Here is a 20,534-nt window from a genome sequence, read left to right as displayed (position 1 = left end):
TAACAGACATGTCTTCAATAATTTTCAAGAATTCAATTATGTTGACTATAGGAACTCCCATAGAAACAAGTGAGAGTCCATGTACTATTGTTTTGATGGTCTGTGATCATAGCATTTAGGTGATTATAGGCAGAATCCTTCATTTGCAAATTTACATTACTTTTCCATATGAGAGACAGACCTCCTACATTTCCTTTAGGAGGAACAAGATGATAATTATAGACATTTATTCGTTTTAGTATGGTAATCATTTCTTGTTTTGTTGCTTGTTTTAGACAATAAGAGAATATCAAGATTCTCCTTGTTTAGAGTATCCACCAAGTTGTTTTGAGAGTCATGTTTACCTAAACCCTGGTGTTGATGGTGGATTTTTGACGATGGCTAAAATCGTAAAATCATAATTTTGCAGATTTCTGACCTGCTTCAAATGCGTATGTGAAATTTATATTTTAGGATTCAGACTGAGCGTCCAAACCTCATGTCATGATCTCAAATGAGCGTACAAACCTCTCAGAGAACACATGGATATGCAGTCATTAAAGTCTCTCAACTGAGATTTCAGCATATTTCATTAATTGAACAATTTCAGTATCCACTTCTATATAGAATCGAAAACGATTGGACGGTTCCTAGAAAGATTGCCTGCTAGTATAGAGCAATAACGTCTTCAGGATGTCGCAATGTTCGCTGACTATATAGAATAAACATTCAGAGCGAGTATGATGCTTCTACTATCTCATACATCAACTCTCGAATAAATATAATGCTCCTAGACAGATTGCCTGCTAGTATAGAGCCATCAATTGATTAATTCTAGTCGCAATATTCATCAACTGAATTCCTAAAAAAATGATCTATTTTTATCATAATATCTCATTACTCTGTTTCATGGCTTTTCTCAGCTGAATTTCATGGATTAGTAGTAGATATTCACCTTTCGGGCATTAAGGCCACCACCGGGTAAACCTCGAGAAAATGGTGCGAGTGTGCTTATCAATAATGCACGAACGAGCACCCAAAATATGGACGAACTAGGAAATATGGAGACCTATGCAAAATAGGAAAGGAAAATAAAATAAAATTAAATTAAGAGGCATGCACTGACCGGCCCACCGGCCGGCCGTCCATGTCGCCGTGGCAGGTCCCACGCCTCTTCATCTTTATTTTCTTTTACCTTATTTTATTATTTTTCCTCATCTCTTGAAAACTCCCTTGTTTGATCAAACTTTCTCGTTCGAGCAAAACTCCTGGTTTTCCATATTTCTTTACACAAGTTAGAAAAATAATAATAAAAGGTAGGGAAGAGCGCCACGGGACTGGGCCCACCAACCAGTCGGCCATGCCACGACCATGGCCGGTCCAATGCCTACCCAATTCCTTATTTTATTATTATTTGTTTCTCTCATCTCTTGAAACTCCCTCGTTTGAGCAAAAAAACTAATTTTTCCATATTTCTCCAATATTGCTCAAATCTCCAAAAAACCCAAAAAAAGTCAAATGGTCCCATGACCTTCCGGGCTTCTCACGGCAATTACTGAAATATCATTATTTTAATATTCTTAAAATATTGGTCGCACAAGGAAAGTCCTACTTGCTCATTCATGCAAAATTGAGAGTTTTAGTCAAAGATCAAAATCTTTTGAAATTCCAGAATATTGCTCAAATGAGCAACAAAAATACCTAAAATTTTCAGGAATTAACGTGTGAAGGTCATGGTGGCCCGTGCACCACCATGACCGGACCTTTCCGGTCCCTTGTCCATCATGGCCGGACGGTCCTACGCTTCTCAATTATTATTTCCATAATAATAATTCATATCTTTCATGACTCTCCAATAATTAATAAATCTTCCATCAGGGATACCTCCGCACGCTCGGACGTCCATTCACCACCAATGTCCGGCTCTCATACCCATTGGTTGGTCGACATCCAACAATCAATATTTTTAATTAATTTTAATGTTCGGTCCTGCTACCAACATTGTTTGCTCATAAGAGAGCACCCTAATTGGATAACCATCAACTTGGTCGATCATGCAATTGAACGTTCGATCATCTAATGTTCACTAATATTTTAATCTTATTTTGTTATTCAACAACTCATGACATAGTGGATCAGAAATGAGTACTCTAGATAACTCATAACTCAACAACATCTGATTTCCTGAAAGTGATGGGGGTACCAAAATACACCACCAACTTTTCCTTAGGCAGTCTGTATGGAAAAACTCAACACAACTCCGACAGTAAAAAATCAATCAAGGAAAGTGCCTAGAGTTAAATCTCTCTCTCTCTCTCTGGTTATTAGATTGAATCCGTGAACCTAACTATAAAGAGAGTTCTTAGATGGTACCAAAGACCAGTTTCTAAGGATCAATCAAGTTTTATCCAACTAACAAAGTTGGACCTAACTACTGTGATTGATCAACACACAACCTGTGATATTTCAATTATAAAGAAAAATAATATAATGCGAAAAAAGAAATAACAGAGGCACCTGAAATTTTGTTAACGAGGAAACCGCAAATGCAGAAAAACCCCAGGACCTATTCCAGATTGAACACCAAACTGTATTAAGCCGCTACAGACACTAGCCTACTACCAATTAACTTCGATCCGGAATGTAGTTGAACCCAAACTCAATCTCCCACTGATTCAGGTACAGTCGTGCTCCTTACGCCTCTTGAGTCCTGGAAGGACTCCGTGCAATTGATTCCCTTGGATGGTCCCACACCAACTAAGAGTTGTTTCAACTCAATTAAAGACTTTAAACAAAATCTGCCTCTCATAGATTAAGTCTATGATTGATTTCCTGATTTACGATCTAAACGGATGATCATATCAAACGAAAGATCCAGGTGATGAAAATCGATAGCAACTTAGACAAAAATATGGCTATCCTCAAAATCCGGAATTATGCAACCCGAAGTGCAGCCTAGATTATTATTCACCTCACAAGTATAAAACTTGCGGAATCAATAAAGTATGAGTCGAAGAGACTTTGTTGATGGAGCAAAGATCTACAAACAATCAATATCAGGATACTCAAGTTATCAAGATAAAAGAAACTGAACCTGACTTCACGAATCCCAATGAAGTCTTTGTAGTCGCTAAACCCTAAAAGAGTTTATGGAGAGGACGACTCTAGATACAACTAGGATACACCAAAAAGTAGTGTCAGGATTCAAAGATATCAGTTGCCAGGAGTTTCCCTTATATAGACTTCAAAGCCTAGGTTGCTTTAGGTTTAAGCTAAGATAGATTTGGAACTAAGCAATCATTATACATTATTAGATGACAGCTTTGAATCTTATTCACATATACAAGATATACACTATGGTTAGGTAAACCGTAACCAAACTGTGTATAAAGACTATGTTCGCCGAAACTAGCCGATTTGAACTTAAAAGCTTAACACTCATTTTTCATGTTCACTAAGACATTCATATTGAGTCACAATTATGTGATCAAATGGGTCTAGTGTTAATTAGATAATTGATCAAATGCAAACTAATTCATAGAAATAATTTAATCGCAATTGAATCATAATCGACATAGTTTGTAAATGTATAAAGTACAATTACTTGAATCGTTCGTGAATCGGCTGAGTCACAGTACGCTGACTGGTTTGCGAACTTGTATGCAATTACCGAGTTCCGGAGTCCACAAAACTTTTCAGTTCATAAACCGGTTTCCAAACATATGCAATAGCCGAATTGTGGACTCTATAGAACTTTTCAATTCACATATCGGTTTGCAAACTTTGAATCAACTCAAAGTTCTGGAGTCTACAGAACTTTTTAGTTCACGTACTGCTTTGCAAACTTAAGAGACCTTTGCCGGTTCCGGAGTTCACACAACTTTCAGCTTGCATACCGGTTTGGGAACATAGAACTGTTTTGGCTCGCATACCGGTTTGATTATTTTAACCCGGTTCCCTTACCACAGTTCCAAAATGGTTTGTATATGAAACAAACAGATTTTCCCATGATGTACATACGAATATGTATATCACACAAATCTGAAAGTCGATATATATCTACTCCACTACGTGTACGAATACATGTAATACAGCTTCAGATATATAACAGTTTTCTCAGTTTGTAAGACTGATAACACTGTCTTGTATTCCGAATATAGTAGTTCTATATTTCTCTAAATTAATTCGAAACATTCCTGAATAACATCAATGAATGATAAACTCGAATCATGATTTGGTTCTGAACTATAAATGGTTCTCCAACGAATTTGATCAAGTATGAACAAATGTTCATTAATCTTAGTCATTATATTTCAAGAAATTCGTAAACTAAATAATTAGTTCTCGACTCAAAATTATTGTCTATGCAAGCTAGTCTAATTAGTTATACGAAAATCGTCTCTAAGATAGAAAGGTGAATATAACTTGAGAAATAGGTGGTTCAGTTTTCACTTAACTTTTGTTGATGAAGTTATCCAAAAGCTTCGGTTGATCTTCGCCTTCAAACGGTAGAACGCAAATGATGACTGGTTCGTTTCTCAACTCCAATATCCTAGACCAAGACTTAACTAATTGTAGACTAGAAATCAAGATATAGTTTTGACAACTAATTTTAACAACAAACTTGATATAGCAACACTTGTGAGTTTGATCGAGCAATGCTCTAACATACTCGACATATCAGAATAAGTCCATGAACGAGCAATCTCAACGGACGAGTGTTGATCCAAATTATAAGAACATCATTATTTCCTCAATTGGTAAAATGATATATCACAATTCATCAAGACTCAACGTCTATGCATTATTTTGTCTCAATAGATATCTCACATTAAACTTCGAGTCTCATAGCATATCACAATCGTCCATTATGCTCGACTCACCATGGTTAAAACTGTCTAGTCAAGTCAACAATTGACCAATTACATACACGTCTGCCATGCAGACTTCACATTCATGAGACATCAATCATGTCACATGAGGGGATATTCACTAGGGTTTTGGTATGGCGGCCCACAACACATGTGTACACCTACGATGAGAAATGTGTGAAAAAGCGGGGGTCTAACAACACCACCCAATATTTCACTTAGCAATCTATATAGACAAACTCGAATATACTTTTAAGAGAATCAACAAGACTCAATCAAAAAGTATATCAACGAGTTTATATCTCTCTTCTTGATTTTATTTACTCAAGCGGGAACTGCGAGTTCTAATCAAATGTAAGGAATAACTTGGATGGTACCAAAGATCAATATCGAAGGATCAATCAATGACAATCAACAACCAAGGGTTGGATTACTCTAATTGATGATCTAACGCACAACCTGTATTATTTAAATTATAAAGATAAAACAATATAATGCGGAAATTGAAATAACACAGACACCAGAAATTTTGTTAACGAAGAAACCGCAAATGCAGAAAAACCCCGGGACTTATTCCAGATTGAATACACACTATATTAATCCGCTACAAACACTAGCCTACTCCAAGCTAACTTTGGACTGGACTATAGTTGAACCCAAATCAGTCTCCCACTGATCCAAGGTACAGTTGTCCTCCCTACGCCTCTGATCCCAGCAGGATATTGCGCACTTGATTCCCTTAGCTGATCTCAGCCACAACTAAGAGTTGCTACGACCCAAAGTCTAAGACTTGACGATAAACAAATCTTTCTCACGCATAAAGGTCTATCAAAGGATCAATCTGTCTCCCACAGATAAACCCTAAAAGGTTTTGTTCCGTCTTTTGATAATAATCAAGGTGAACAGGAACCAGTTGATAATCCTGTCTTATATTCCCGAAGAACAGCTTAGAGTTATCAATCACCTCACAACAATCTTAATTGTATGGTAGCGAAACAAGATGTTGCGGAATCACAAACAATGAGACGAAGATGTTTGTGATTACTTTTTATATCTTGCCTATCGGAAATATCAATCTCATGCCAATCAATCTGATTGTACTCGTATGATAGAAGATGCAAGATCAGATCACACAACTACAATAAAAGTAGTATCGGTCTGGCTTCACAATTCCAAAGAAGTCTTTAAGTCGTTAACCTGGTTTTAGAAGAAGAAAACCAAAGGTTAAAGGAGAACCGACTCTAGCATGAAAACTAGTATCACACGTAAGGTGTGGGGATTAGTTTTGCACAATACTAGATGTCTCCTCTATATATTCTTTCAAATCATAGTTTGCAATCAATGTTAGCTTAGTAACAAAGCAATCAATATCCACCGTTAGATGAAAACCTGATTTAGATTCAAGCTAATATTTCTCAACCGTTAGATCGAAAACTTATCTTGTTACACACACTGGACAATGCACGCTTCTAGGTTTGTTAACCGTACCCAAACATATGCACTTGTTAGTTCAACAACAGTTAACCAAAAGGTTAATCATATGAGCATTCCATATCAACCATGTTCTTCTTCACCATAACTAGTTCAAATGATTTCAAATGAACTAGTTAGAGAGTTGTTCAATTGCAAGGAAATCTCATGTACTACACAAGACACAATTGAAGCAAAGATGATTTGATTTACTTGAATCGGTTCATGAACTTTTACAGCCACGGTTTGTAAACTGCATTCCTTAGTCTTTTTAAGTTTAAGTTCAGAAATCATCTTCAGATATATAATCTTCTCAAGTTCGCAGACTAGGTTCGCGGACTTAAGTTACCGGGCAGAGTTTACAAACTCCAGCAGAAATTCTCGGGTATGAGAACTTCGCCAGTTCGCGGACTGGGTTCTCGGACTTAGTTTCACGCAAGTAGTTTGTCAACTCCAGCATAAATTCTCGGGTTTGAGAATTTCGGCAGTTCGCGGACTGAGTTTGCGGACTTGGCTCACGCCATTCTTCCGGTTCTCTTGATCAACAAAGTTCGCAAACTTTGGTTCAAGGAATAGGACTTATACATAAATGTGTTTCCACAATAATGCTTATGTCTACCATTGGTTATGTAATCTAAACTCTCATTTCAATCATTGAAACATTCTTAGAGGACGTTATGTAGTTGTTACACCATTTCTTGTCAAAGAAATTTTCAAGATGATTGAAACATATCATGAATTTCGTCACATGGTAAAGATAAACTTGGTTAAAGAGAAAATCTTACCAACTCATATTTCGAGATATAGATAGGCGAGGTATACTCGGATCGAAATACCAAATGTGTATAATCAAAGTCTATATATATATAGCATACGACTTCTTGTCTCAAACAGTAGGAGATAGAGTAGATATACTTTTGAGTGATAGATAAGTTCAAGTCTTCACATACCTTTTTTTCGAGAAGTTCCACCGGTTCCTTGAGTAGTTCTTCTACTTGTATGATGAATCGCCATGAAGTCCTTGAGCTCAACTACACTTTCTATCCTAGTCCGAGACTTAGCTATAATAGACTAGAAATCAATACTTATAGTTTTGATCATTAACATTGACAAACATGCTTGAGATATCAACGCATGCGAGTTCGACCGAGCAGTGCTCTAACAATCTCCCCATTTGTCAATTTTAGTGACAAAACTATCAATACATATGGAATACAAAAAAAAAAAAAAGAAACTTTAGTAGCTCCTATTCCATATGTCTAATCTTCAACATTCCTCGAAATCTTCGTCACTTCCAAGTACTCCAATGATCCCAAAGGTTGTAAGTTTATCATCACCGTTGTTGAAGATCCGTAGCTATAACAATGAGAAAGCATCGGTCTCGATCATTGTTATACAGTGGCATAGTATTATTGCACAACGTCAAAGTTTAGTTGTATCATAACTTCAACAATAATATTATGGTGATATGTATCACTCCCCCTTAGTCAATACTCCATCTCACATGGAAACCACTCCCCCTTACACAATGATCCGAAAAACATATGTATTTGTAGTGTGAACTACATATTAATTCTCCCTCTTTTTGTCAATAAAATTGGCAAAGGTACAAGAACGGGATCATAATGAAATTTCCGAAAGAGACATTTCGTGACTAAAAGAAAAAATACATACAACTAATTTAGATGCAATCATAAAGCCGAAGCTAAATGCATTCATCAAGGATTTTAAAGATACAAGATAACTCCTATAAAATTCCACAGCCGCACACCCCTCAAGATATGACCATTAAGCACAAGTTCAAAAGAAATCTCCCCAATTTGATGTCATTCTCGAAAGAACAACAAGAGCGACCTTAATTTCGAATGAAAAGAATGATGTTTATTATTGGACATAAAAAACCATGAGAATGATTTCCTATATCCAAAAACTCTATCAAATTAATCACAAGTAAACTCATGATTAATTTAATCGAAATACGCAATCAAATTAAACACAAAAAGTGATCAATTCAATTGATTATGCTCAACATAAGAGAACTTATGGAGACACGAAAATACTCAACTAGATTAATTACAAGAGAATCCATAATTAATCTAATCGGAATACACAACCAAACTAATCACAAAAGTAATCAATTTAATTGTCATTTGTTTTGTTCGACATAAGAAAACTTACAGAGAAATAACTAAATAACCAAACAAGATGATTAACTTAGTTCGATATGCTCGACATAACATATCTCACGGAACAACAACTAAGATAAAAAATCAACTTGGTTGTATAGTGCTCAACATAAGATACATTATGGAGCCTCACAGTAATACATAAAATATGGATCAGGTATAATCAATACTGCGGAATACACAAGGATTCATTCTATTTTCCATTACTATTTGCATAACGATATTAATAGACAGAATCCTTGAAAACAAAAGATTTTAACCTATCTTCCATCAAATATTTGACAATATAGGCTTAACTTTTGTATTTGTCAACTGTCTATTCATTCTTTGATCAATACATGCATATCGATATACGAAAGACTTTACTTTTGACAAGGTATGGGACAATCATAGTTCACAGACCCAAACACACATATCCCATAACAATTTTGCAATATATAAAACCATAAAAATTAATACTGCAAAAATCATCTTCCAACAAATTTAGAATTTAAACCAATAAATCTAAAAACATGAAGATGAAAACGTTGGACATAGCTATTTGTAAACACAATAATGGTTATTCCAAACTCTAGTAATCCTTCTCGAAAACAAGAATAAATTTTCATAAGATGATTTGTCCTTAGAGAGTAGAATCAATCTTCTTCTCCCGGATTTATACCAAGAATAGCTACCAAAGGCGTATAAAAATATTTTCAAAGAAGAACATACAAAGTCATTAACGACCATGCACCATAGTTCACATAAAATGATTGTGAATCATTCAAGAATCCCATAGTAATGCGTACTACTGCCCATTCTTGAACTTCCTTCTTTGTGATTCACAAACAACATTCTTTTAAAAGCTACAAATGATCTTAGAAGAGTACTACTCCATGAATCCAAGTGCCCAAGTCCAATAGAAGTGGAACAAGTGCAACGAAACGGAGCAAAACACTCAAAAACAAGAGACAGGACAAATACAAATCTTAAATCATCCAAATTCAATAATTATCACCTCCATTTTTAAGATAATTCAAAGAGGAAGAGAATGCAAAAAAGAATGAGGTCATTCCGAGTTCGGACGAAGAAGATATGGCCAAAACAAGTTTATCGAATATCGACGTCAAGTATGCATACGGGTTTGCAAACTAATTTCCGTATCCTAGGGCAGTATGCTGACGGGGTTTGCGAACTTAAACCCCTGGATTTTGGTTTTAAATGATGTTATGCATACTTGGAATGTGTACCATGAAGTCCAAACATCCCAAACTAATGTTTTCAAACCTAAACATTTAAGAACCTTAAACACAGATCAAGTTAAGTAAAAATGAACGATAATCAAGGTACATAGATCATTATAAGTACCCAAACAAGTAATAAAAACATAAAACTTTCTCAATTTTATAGACATACCTTTTTAGAAAAGTCCAATTGAATTCTACAGCCTTACCGAATCTAATCTTTGTGCCCCAGTTGTTGTGCTTCCCTCAACGTATACATAACAGGGAATTTCTTGGTGAGGATGCACTTTGAACACAAATAAGTTGTGTTGATGTGAACAATGTCTTGCTCACCATGCCACCAAGAAAGAGTTTCTTTCCAACAACTCTTAAATCTTGTAGTTTTGAGAAACACCCAAGGAACTATTTTTATAAGTCTATCAAAGAACTTCAAGAGAACCCAAAAAGATTTTGTGTTTCTGGTTTCTCGTTTTCCAACTTATAAAAAACAGTTTCCGCAGATAGTTTTTAGTACTGCGAAGGGAAACTCTTTTGATAAAAAGAGACGTCCTAGATTCTTCATAAAAGAAGACAATACTACTATATTGATAGGAAGTATCAGGAATTGAGCAACGAATCAATTCATGCTTTGAGGTGATACACTCAGATGACTGAGATTTAAACTCCTCTTATAATAAGTTTAGTTTATCACAACTAATTGGATTACGCAGAGGAGGAGCATTGCTCTCACTGATTAGTAAATCAATATCAACCTCAACATGAATATTATTCATCATAACTTGATTTATCCTGTCAAGAGATTCTTGCTCTTTCTGGAGGTATAACTCAACATCAAGAGATAATCTCTCAAGTTTCTTTTCAAGCCCTGAAAACACTTCAAGGGATTTTAAACCTGGTGGAGGTTTAGATAGAATTTCTTCTACAGATTTTATTAAATCAGTCATGGAAGAGAATTCTGAAATCCCTGGATCTGGTGGTGCATTTATTGAGATAACACTACCGTCCATAGAGTCAGATCGCTACAAACACAGACTTGTAAGGTCTTGAATGTGTTTGCCTGCTCTGATACCAATTGAAAAAGCGGGGGTCTAACAACACCACCCAATATTTCTCTTAGCAATCTGTATGGACAAACTCGAATATACTTTTAAGAGAATCAACAAGACTCAATCAATTAAAAGTATATCAGCGAGTTTATATCTCTCTTCTTGATTTGATTTACTCAAGCAGGAACTGCGAGTTCTAATCAAATGTAAGGAATAACTTGGATGGTACCAAAGATCAATATCCAAGGATCAATCAATGACAATCAACAACCAAGGGTTGGATTACTCTAATTGATGATCTAACGCACAACCTGTATTATTTATATTATAAAGATAAAACAATATAATGCGGAAATTGAAATAACACAGACACCAGAAATTTTGTTAACGAAGAACCGCAAATGCAAAAAAACCCCGAGACTTATTCCAGATTGAACACACACTGTATTAATCCGCTACAAACACTAGCCTAATCCAAGCTGACTTTGGACTGGATGTAGTTGAACCCCAATCAGTCTCCCACTGATCCAAGGTACAATTGTCTTCCCTACGCCTCTGATCCCAGCAGGATATTGCGCACTTGATTTCCTTGGATGATCTCACCCACAACTAAGAGTTGCTACGACCCAAAGTCGAAGACTTGACAATAAACAAATCTGTCTCACACAGACAAGTCTATCAAAGGATCAATCTGTCTCCCACAGATAAAACCTAAAAGGTTTTGTTCCGTCTTTTGATAATAATCAAGGTGAACATGAACAAATTGATAATCCGGTCTTATATTCCCGAAGAACGTCCTAGAGTTATCAATCACCTCACAACAATCTTAATCGTATGGTAGAGAAACAAGATGTTGCGGAATCACAAACAATTAGACGAAGATGTTTGTGATTATTTTTTATATCTTGCCTATAGGAGATATCAATCTCAAGTCAATCAATCTGATTTTACTCGTACGATAGAAGATGCAAGATAAGATCACACAACTATGATAAAAGTAGTATCGGTCTGGATTTACAAAATTAATGAAGTCTTTAAGTCGTTAACCTGGTTTTAGAAGAAGAAATCTAAAAGTTAAAGGAGAACCGACTCTATCACGCAAACTAGTATCACACGTAAGGTGTGGGGATTAGTTTTGCACAGAAACTAGAGTTCCCCTTATATAGTCTTTCAAATCAGGGTTTGCAATTAAGTTACCTTGGTAACAAAGAAATCAATATCCACCGTTAGATAAAAACCTGATTTAGATTCAAGATAATATTTCTCAACCGTTAGATCGAAAACTTAACTTGTTACACACACTTGACAATGCACGCTTCTAGGTTTGTTAGCCGTACCCAAACGTATGCACTTGTTGGTTCAAGAATAGTTATCCAAAAGGTTAGCCATATGAGCATTCCATATTATAGATAGTGGATTTTCAACAAAGGTTAAAACCGTAAAATCATGATATTGCATGTTTCTGACACGGCTTCAGGGATCCATGTGACGATTCATGTTTTACGAAGTATGATGCATATGTCGCTCAAAAGGCCTCTCCGAAGCGTTCGACACCGGGCATTTCATCATAGCCTCTATGTAGAATAACGTAATTGGGAGGTTCTCCATAAGATTGAGAGCTTAATGCCTTCAGGATGCCGGTGACACTCACTGTTCCCTGACTACATAGAGGAATTCGCCTCTACATAAAAAAACAATTGGGCGGTTATCCGTAAGATTGAGAGCAATAACGTCTTCAGGATGGTGATACTCACTGTTCCTGACTATGTAGAGAGACCCGTGTATAGACTCAGGCGGTCCTCCATACATGACATGTTGAGAGGGCAAAACTTCTTCGGGACATTAGCAACACTCACTGATTTACTGACTATACGCAAGAGATTAAATTCTAGGTCATATTCACCACTGAATTCCTAGAAGATAATCTATCTTATCTCATTACTCTTATTTCATGATCAAAATGGTAATAGATAAATGTATTACTCCGATTTCATGATAGAATCCATTCCTGATCTCATGAAATGGTAATAGGTGTTACTCCGATTTCATGGTCGAATCCACGACTGATCTCATGAAATGGTAATATCACCACTTATTTTATTACTCCGATTTCATGATCGAATCCACGGCTGATCTCATGAAATGGTAATAGATGTTACTCTGATTTCATGGTCGAATCACCACGGTCCCATGGAATGGTAATATCACCGCTCATTTTATTACTCCGATTTTATGGACAAATCTGCGATTCCATGAGATGGTGATGAAATTATCATTTTATTATTCTGAATCCATAGACCAGTCCGCTGCTGATTTTATGGATTGATAATAAATAACTACTCATCTTATTACTCAGTTTCATGAATTATTCTCCACTGAATTTCATAAATCAGTAATAAATACCCAACAACCAGGCATCTGGACCATCACTGAGTAAGCCCCACAAAAATAGTGTGAGTGTACTCGACAATGATGCACGACTGAGCACCCGGATGCACGAACGAGTGTCCAAAAATATGAAATAATGAGGAATCCTTCGCAAAACAGGAGAAAACAATAATTATTAATAAAATAATAAGAGGCGCCCAAGGCCGGACCCACCAGCCGGCCGACCGACCGTGCCCTAGCCATGGTCGGTCCGTGCCTCTCCCATTATTTTCCTTATTTCTTGTTATTTCGTGAACTCACGAAAACTCCTTGGTTTTAGCAACTTTCCTTGTTTTTGCAAAACTCGTGAATTCTCCATAACTTGGTGGATTCACGAAATAATATTATAAAATAAGGAGAGGTGCGCGGGACCGGGAAACCTAGCCGGCCGGCCATGCTTAAGCCGTAGACGGTCCCACACCTCACAATCCTTAGCTTTTTATAATTATTATTATTCCCTAATCTCACGAAACTCCTCCGTTTCAACAAAAACTCATGGATTCTCCATAACTTCAAGGATTCATGAAAAATAAATATCATAAATTAGGGAAAGGTGTGCGGAACCGGGCAACCTAGCCGGCCGGCCATGGACGGTCCCACACCTTGCAATACCTAAATTTCCATAATTATTATTTTCCTCAATTCATGAAACTCCCAGGTTTGAGAAAAATTCATGATTTCTCCATATTTTCTCAAATATTGCTCAAATCACGAAAAACAAAAAGCCAACATAGTCACACGACTGGCTATCCTCTCACCGGAAATTTCAAATATTAAAATACTTTTATTTTAATATTTTCAAAATATTGATGAATTGAGCATACATGCTCATTCCAACAAAAATCAAGAATTCTCAGTCGAGATGAAACTCTTCTGAAAATTCACTATGTTGCTCGAACGCGCATCAGAAAATACTGAAACTCTCAGTATAGAAACACGGACACCATGACAACACGTGTATTCCTCCATGACCGACCAGAGTCATTCCTAGGGCTTGCACAAGGCCAGTCCCACACGGAAAGGAGCAATTGATAATTTGTTTAACTGCATGGTGGACCTAACAAGTATCTTAGGAGCTCAAGTTGTGGAACGCTCATCTCTTGACACCATTGACGCTAACCCTCAATCCAACAGCTTCACCACTTATGAAAATCCGGTGGAACAAGAGGTCACACATCTAATCGAGAATCTATGTGAACTTATGCATTTATCCAGAGATCAGCGCACAGACACGCTTGTCGCTCTCAACAAAATATCATCCGATGTGCGAATAGTTCCATCATCTCCGGTGGTTGAAAAAGTGGCCATGGTATCTGAATCTCAATCAACAACATCGCCTTCACTGAGGAAGACCGAATGGTGGAGGAAGGGCATAATCGAGCCTTGTTCGTTACTGCTTCAATTAGGGACTCTGAATTCAGGAGAGTTCTCATCAATACAGGTGCTTCCACGAATCTTATCACTATGAAGACTCTCAAGGAGGCCGAAGTTCCACAAAGAAAGATCGTTCATCATCCCATATTGATGATGGGTTTTGAAGGAAGCCAGAGTCACACATACGGGTATGTCTATGTGGATCTGAAAGTAGGGCCGATTCAATCCACTGTAAAATTTCACGTGAATGAGAGAGAACCTGACTATCACATGATACTCGGAAGGCCATGGCTTCACGAAAATAAAGTTGTTCCTTCGACATACCATCAATGTATGAAAGCTTTGTTCAACAACAAAATTTTCCGTATCCCAGCCTCAGTGTCTCCTTATGCTCCGGTTTACGATGTTGAGTTCCTGGAACATCCAAAGAGAATCCCCGAACCTCCAAGCAAGATAAGCAGTATTCCACTCCCAAGTTGGAAAGCTATTAAGAAAGTCTACAAACCATCATCAATAGATGCTAAATCCTTCAAGTTGTCCACCACACCACTCAAGCTTCGTCAAGGTCAAGGTACGACTCAGAAAAAGTCCAACTTTATTACTGATTATGATGCAGAGGGGAGAGTCATTTATCTTCATCGTAAGGATTAGCAATTAACAGGGGAGGTCGATGAAAAGTCTCCCCGCCCTGAAGAATCATTCCAGAGTGAGTAATCGCCCGATGAAGAAATTCAAGATGCACCACGACAGCCGCAAGATGGCACAGATTCCACAATCGACGACCTCGAGACTATCAACATTGGAACGGATGAAAACCTAAGGCCAATTCTAATCAGTTATGCTCTCTCACCTGAGGAACGAGAAGCATTGATACGCCTGTTGAAAGAGTATCAAGATATCTTCGCTTGTACGTATGAAGAGATGCCTGGCCTAGACGACAAATTGGTTACTCATCATCTGCACATCACTCCTGGTTCCAAACCCGTCAAACAGCCGCCCAGGGAATTTAGACACGAAGTTGAGGAATAAATCAAGGTGGAGATCCAGAAACTACTAACATCAGGGTTCATCAAACCCATTCAACATCCAACATGGCTGGCGAACATTGTCCCAGTCAGGAAGAAAAATGGACAGATCCGGTGATGTGTAGATTTCAGGAACCTGAACAAGTGATGCCCAAAGGATGACTTTCCATTTCCAAACATTGATATGCTCGTCGACGCAACCAGTGTCCATGACATGTTCCCATTCATGGATGGCTACAGTGGATATAACCAAATCAAGATGTACGAACATGATGCTAACAAGAATGCATTCATAACTCCCATTGGAAACTTCCACTATACAGTGATGCCTTTCGGCTTGAAGAATGCAGGAACCACTTATCAGCGGGCCATGACTGCAATATTTCATGACATGATTCACAAGTAAGTAGAAGACTATGTCGACGATGTGGTGGTGAAATCAAAGACCCGGGCGTCCCACCTAGACATTTTGAGACAAGTCTTCGAAAGATGCAGAGGATACAAACTGAAGATGAATCCCCTGAAATGTGCTTTTGGTGTTTCTTCCGGAAAGTTTCTTGGATTCTTGGTCACTGCAGAAGGAATCAAGGTCGACCCAGACAAAACAAAAGCCATTACTACCATGCCGCCTCCACGAACTGTGAAAGAGCTCTAGAGTTTCATGGGAAAAGTCAATTACATCCGGCGTTTCATTCCTGGACTCGCTCAACTCATTGCTTCATTCACTTCTCTGTTGAAGAAAGGAGCAAATTTTGCATGGACAGCCGTTCAACAAGAAGCATTCCAGAAAATACAGCATATATTGTTATCATCTACTGTCATGAAATCTCCAGTGCAAGGACGGCCTCTGATACTTTACACAGCTTCCAGTGACGTAGCTATTGGAGCACTCCTCGCTCAAGAGGATGAAGAAGGTATCGAACACCCAATCTATTACTTCAGTCGCACAATGAGGGATGCTCAACTCCGGTACCCAAAGGCTGAAAGGGCGTGTCTGGCGTTGGTTCACGCAATTCAGAGGTTCAGACATTATCTACTATCAAACAGGGTCGTGCTGATGGCCAAAGCTGATCCTATAAAGTTCTTACTGTCGAAACCTGCTCTGATCGGAAGACCAGCGAAATGGCTACTTCAAATGTCAGAATTTGACATAGCGTGTGTCCCTCCAAAAGCAATCAAAGGACAAGCAGTTGCAGACTTACTTGCCGCTTTCCCTGGAGAAGACATCACGATGTTGCATGAAGAAGTGCCCGGTGAGTTTCCAGAAATTTCAATCATTCAGGAAGAAACGTGGCTATTATATTTTGATGGGTCCGCCACTCCGAGCAATGATACCGGTGGGGCGGGTATTGTCTGGTATCTCCATCCGGTGAAGTTTCTCACATTCATTCAAGCTGGATTTCCATTGCACCAACAATTCAGCAGAATATGAAGCTTTTCTCCTAGGGCTATCTTTGGCCAAGAAAGCAGGAGCGAAACATCTAGAGATCAGGGGAGACTCAAAGTTTGGTCAATCAAATGAATGGCGTATACTCTCTCAAAGAAATAACACTTGCTCCATTCAGGACTGAGGCACAACGACTATTAGCTCATTTTTCCGATGCAACAATTGTCCATACCGGACGCACCAACAATAGACATTGATTGTCTAGCGACCCTAGCATCCAAACTGCAATTTGAGGGGTCTGAGAAATCCATCACTGTGCAAAGACGCGCTGTCATCCACCTGGCTTACTCAAGTCGAAGATGCTCAGTCAAGCGACTGGCGAGCGCCCATTATTCATGAATTGAGCAATTCTCTTACGGAGGGGAAAATTAGCCTCAAAGAGTTGACAAACTTTTTCCTGCTGCACGGAGCGTTATATTATCGCAATCCTGATGGATCCCTGTCTCGATACCTCGGAGATGAAGAAGCCGGTGAACAACTCAAACGTATACATGAAGAAGTATGTGGGAAAACTCTAGTGGTCACATTTTACAGAAGGCTTCAAAGGCTCTGATACTATTGGCCTTCCATGGAAGCTCAGTCGAGGATGCTGCAAGGATCATGTCTCAATTGTCAGAAACCACCTCATCATTTGGAGGTTATAACACTTCATCACACTGAGGACTGGAGAGAACCTTACATAAAATATCTTCGTGACAACGATCTTCCGTCAGAGAAGAGAGGTGCAATCAAACTCATTCAGAGAACCAAACATTTTGTCTACTTGGAAGGGATTTTGTATCGCAAAAGCTTCGGTGGGAATCTCCTGAGATGCTTGGCCGAGCATGAAATTGCCATAATTTTGAAATAAATGCATGAAGGTAAACACCAAGGGAAGAAGAAATTGTTTCTCCAAATCCATGATAAATATTACTGGCCAACCATGGAAGATGACGCAGCTGCCTACATTCAGAGATGTCATCAATGCCAAGTTCATGGTCACCTCATCCACACTCCTTGTCTTCCATTACATTCTGTGAGCAGTCCGTGGCCCTTCTATAGCTGGGGACTGGATATCATAGGACAGATCAATCCGGCATCTTCAAAGCAGCATGAATACATCATCACAGCAACAGAGTATTTCACCAAATGGGTCGAGGCTATTCCTCTTTGAAACACTATTGGAGTCACAATCAAATCTTTCATCAAAGAGTTCATCATATGCAGATTCGGTGTTCCTAAACATATCATCACGTATAATGGAACTCCTTTCGCCAACAAACATGTTGCAGAATTGCTCGAAGAATACAGAATCAAACAGATTTTCTCCACACTATATTATCCCCAAGGAAACGGACAGGCGTAGAGTACCAACAAAACCTTGATCCGGATTCTCAGTCGAACAGTTCATGATAATCCACGGACGTGGCATGAGGAATTGCCCATGGATTTTTGGGCCTACCGAACCGCGCCAAGAAGCTCAATTGGGAACTCACCATACTCTCTCGTTTATGGCACCGATGCCATTCTCCCAGCCGAAATCAAGGTTCCCTCCGCAAGAATCGCAGCAGCTAGTGGAGTACAGTGAGATGAAGCAGAAGTCTCAGATTCGAGAATTGCTGAATTGGACATGCTCGATTCAAGAAGAGCCAAGGTGGAAAAATATGTAGAAACCTACAAACAAAGGGTTTCCAAGGCCTACAACAAACTGGTAAGACGTCGAACATTTCAAGTAGGAGATTTGGTTTTGAAAACAACAAATCATATCCAACAAGAAATTTCCACTCCCAAGTTCTCTCCGAAATAGGAAGGACCTCATGTGATCATCAAGGCAGTATCCAGTGGATATTACAAAATCTTAGCTGTTAATGGAGGAGTTGAAGGAAATATCATCAATGGCAAGTGGCTCAAGGCGTATTATGCTTGAAAAATCATCGGAAGTATTAAATATCTAAATTTAATTTTTGTTTTCTCCAAAAGAGCAATATGCTCATTCACTCAAAATTCAAAATATCCTATGAATCTCACAAAGATCTTTCAATAACCTAATTTATTCAAAACAAAATCTCAAACCTACGTAAAATCTTCCTCTCACTTAGAGCAAACCATCCAACAGAGGATAATCTCTATAGAAAACCCTGTCAAGCTTCTTCTGGAAATTTTTGGTTTTCACCTTCAAGTCCTGAACTGCCTTCTCAACTCGTGCTGACTCCAAGGCGAGTGTCTTTTCCTCCTCCAATATGGCAGTAGACTCGGAAATTGCATCAGCAGTGGCCGCCTCCTTTTGAATTTTGATCATCTCGAGTCGATGACGAAGCCAACCTATGTTAAACAGCAGGGTTTCACAGTTTGAAATCATCTCATCTTATTTGTGCAGTTCATGATTCTTGACATCTCGCAGATGCGTCTGTTTCATCTCTTCAATGATCGGTAACAACCCTGCAACTGTAGTTAGGATGGTTGGTAGAAAGCCTTTCCATACTTCGGTCGTAGCAATATGCCCGTACCTTCTCCAAATTTTGGTGTACAAGGGCGCGTGACACTTGGGAATGACGAATCCCCCGACCACTTCATTATTCGGGCAATTGTTGATCATGTGAGCCTCAAATGGGAGTCCAGCTGTTGGATACTCAAGAGCACGAGATCTAACCTCAGTATCCACAGAATCACTGGAATTCTCATCGACACGGTTGTTGCTATCATCAATCACAACCACGGATTTCCCATTCTTCCTTTTTCTAGCAACCTGTGATGAAACAATGGAGTATTTAATGGTATTGACCATTGAGCATGGTAAAAATCGCAGTCGAGAAGTTATGAAATTATTTACAAACGTTCCAGCATCAACAGGAGCCGACCTATTCCGGGCAGGAGCTTTAACCGTCTGTTTAGGTCTCAATCTACGAGAGGAATGCTGATTCTTTTCATTATCCTGCAATAAATTATTTTCTTTTGATCAATCATCCTAATCGAGCAAAAGACAAGAGAAGAAATGTAACTCACCGGGACGGATACTGCCACAGCATGTTCGACATGAGATTCACTTCTGGAAGAAACACTGCTTCTGGACATGGTGACGAGAGGTAGGATTGTGATCAAAATTTCTTTTGATGATACACAAAGGCAGCATATGGTCGACTGTTCAAATAAAACCCGAAATCCAATGTGGATGCTTATCCCCTAACTGATAAACAAGTCTGTTTGCGGTTTCTACTGAAACCCTAAATCTCGAATCAGATGCGTGACAGATGGGAGAAGAGTAACAATGCTGGGGACTGATGGTTCGGATGTAATCAACATCACAACTACGGAGTGATCGTCTGGTAGGCCACGTATTTTCTAGACAGCTCATGTGATTGCATTCTGCGGGTAATTATTGTCTATGTGGACATTGGTCCATCTACTTGAGATGTGAGGAAAATTTAGAAGTGAGATACTACAAGGAATTACGGTTCAAAAAATAATAATCTCTAAAGAAACATCTCTACATCCAAGATGCTTAAACCA

Source organism: Papaver somniferum, chromosome 6 (genome assembly GCF_003573695.1).
Source record: "Papaver somniferum cultivar HN1 chromosome 6, ASM357369v1, whole genome shotgun sequence".
Classification (NCBI taxonomy): domain Eukaryota; kingdom Viridiplantae; phylum Streptophyta; class Magnoliopsida; order Ranunculales; family Papaveraceae; genus Papaver; species Papaver somniferum.
Note: the sequence above shows the minus strand (reverse complement) of the source record.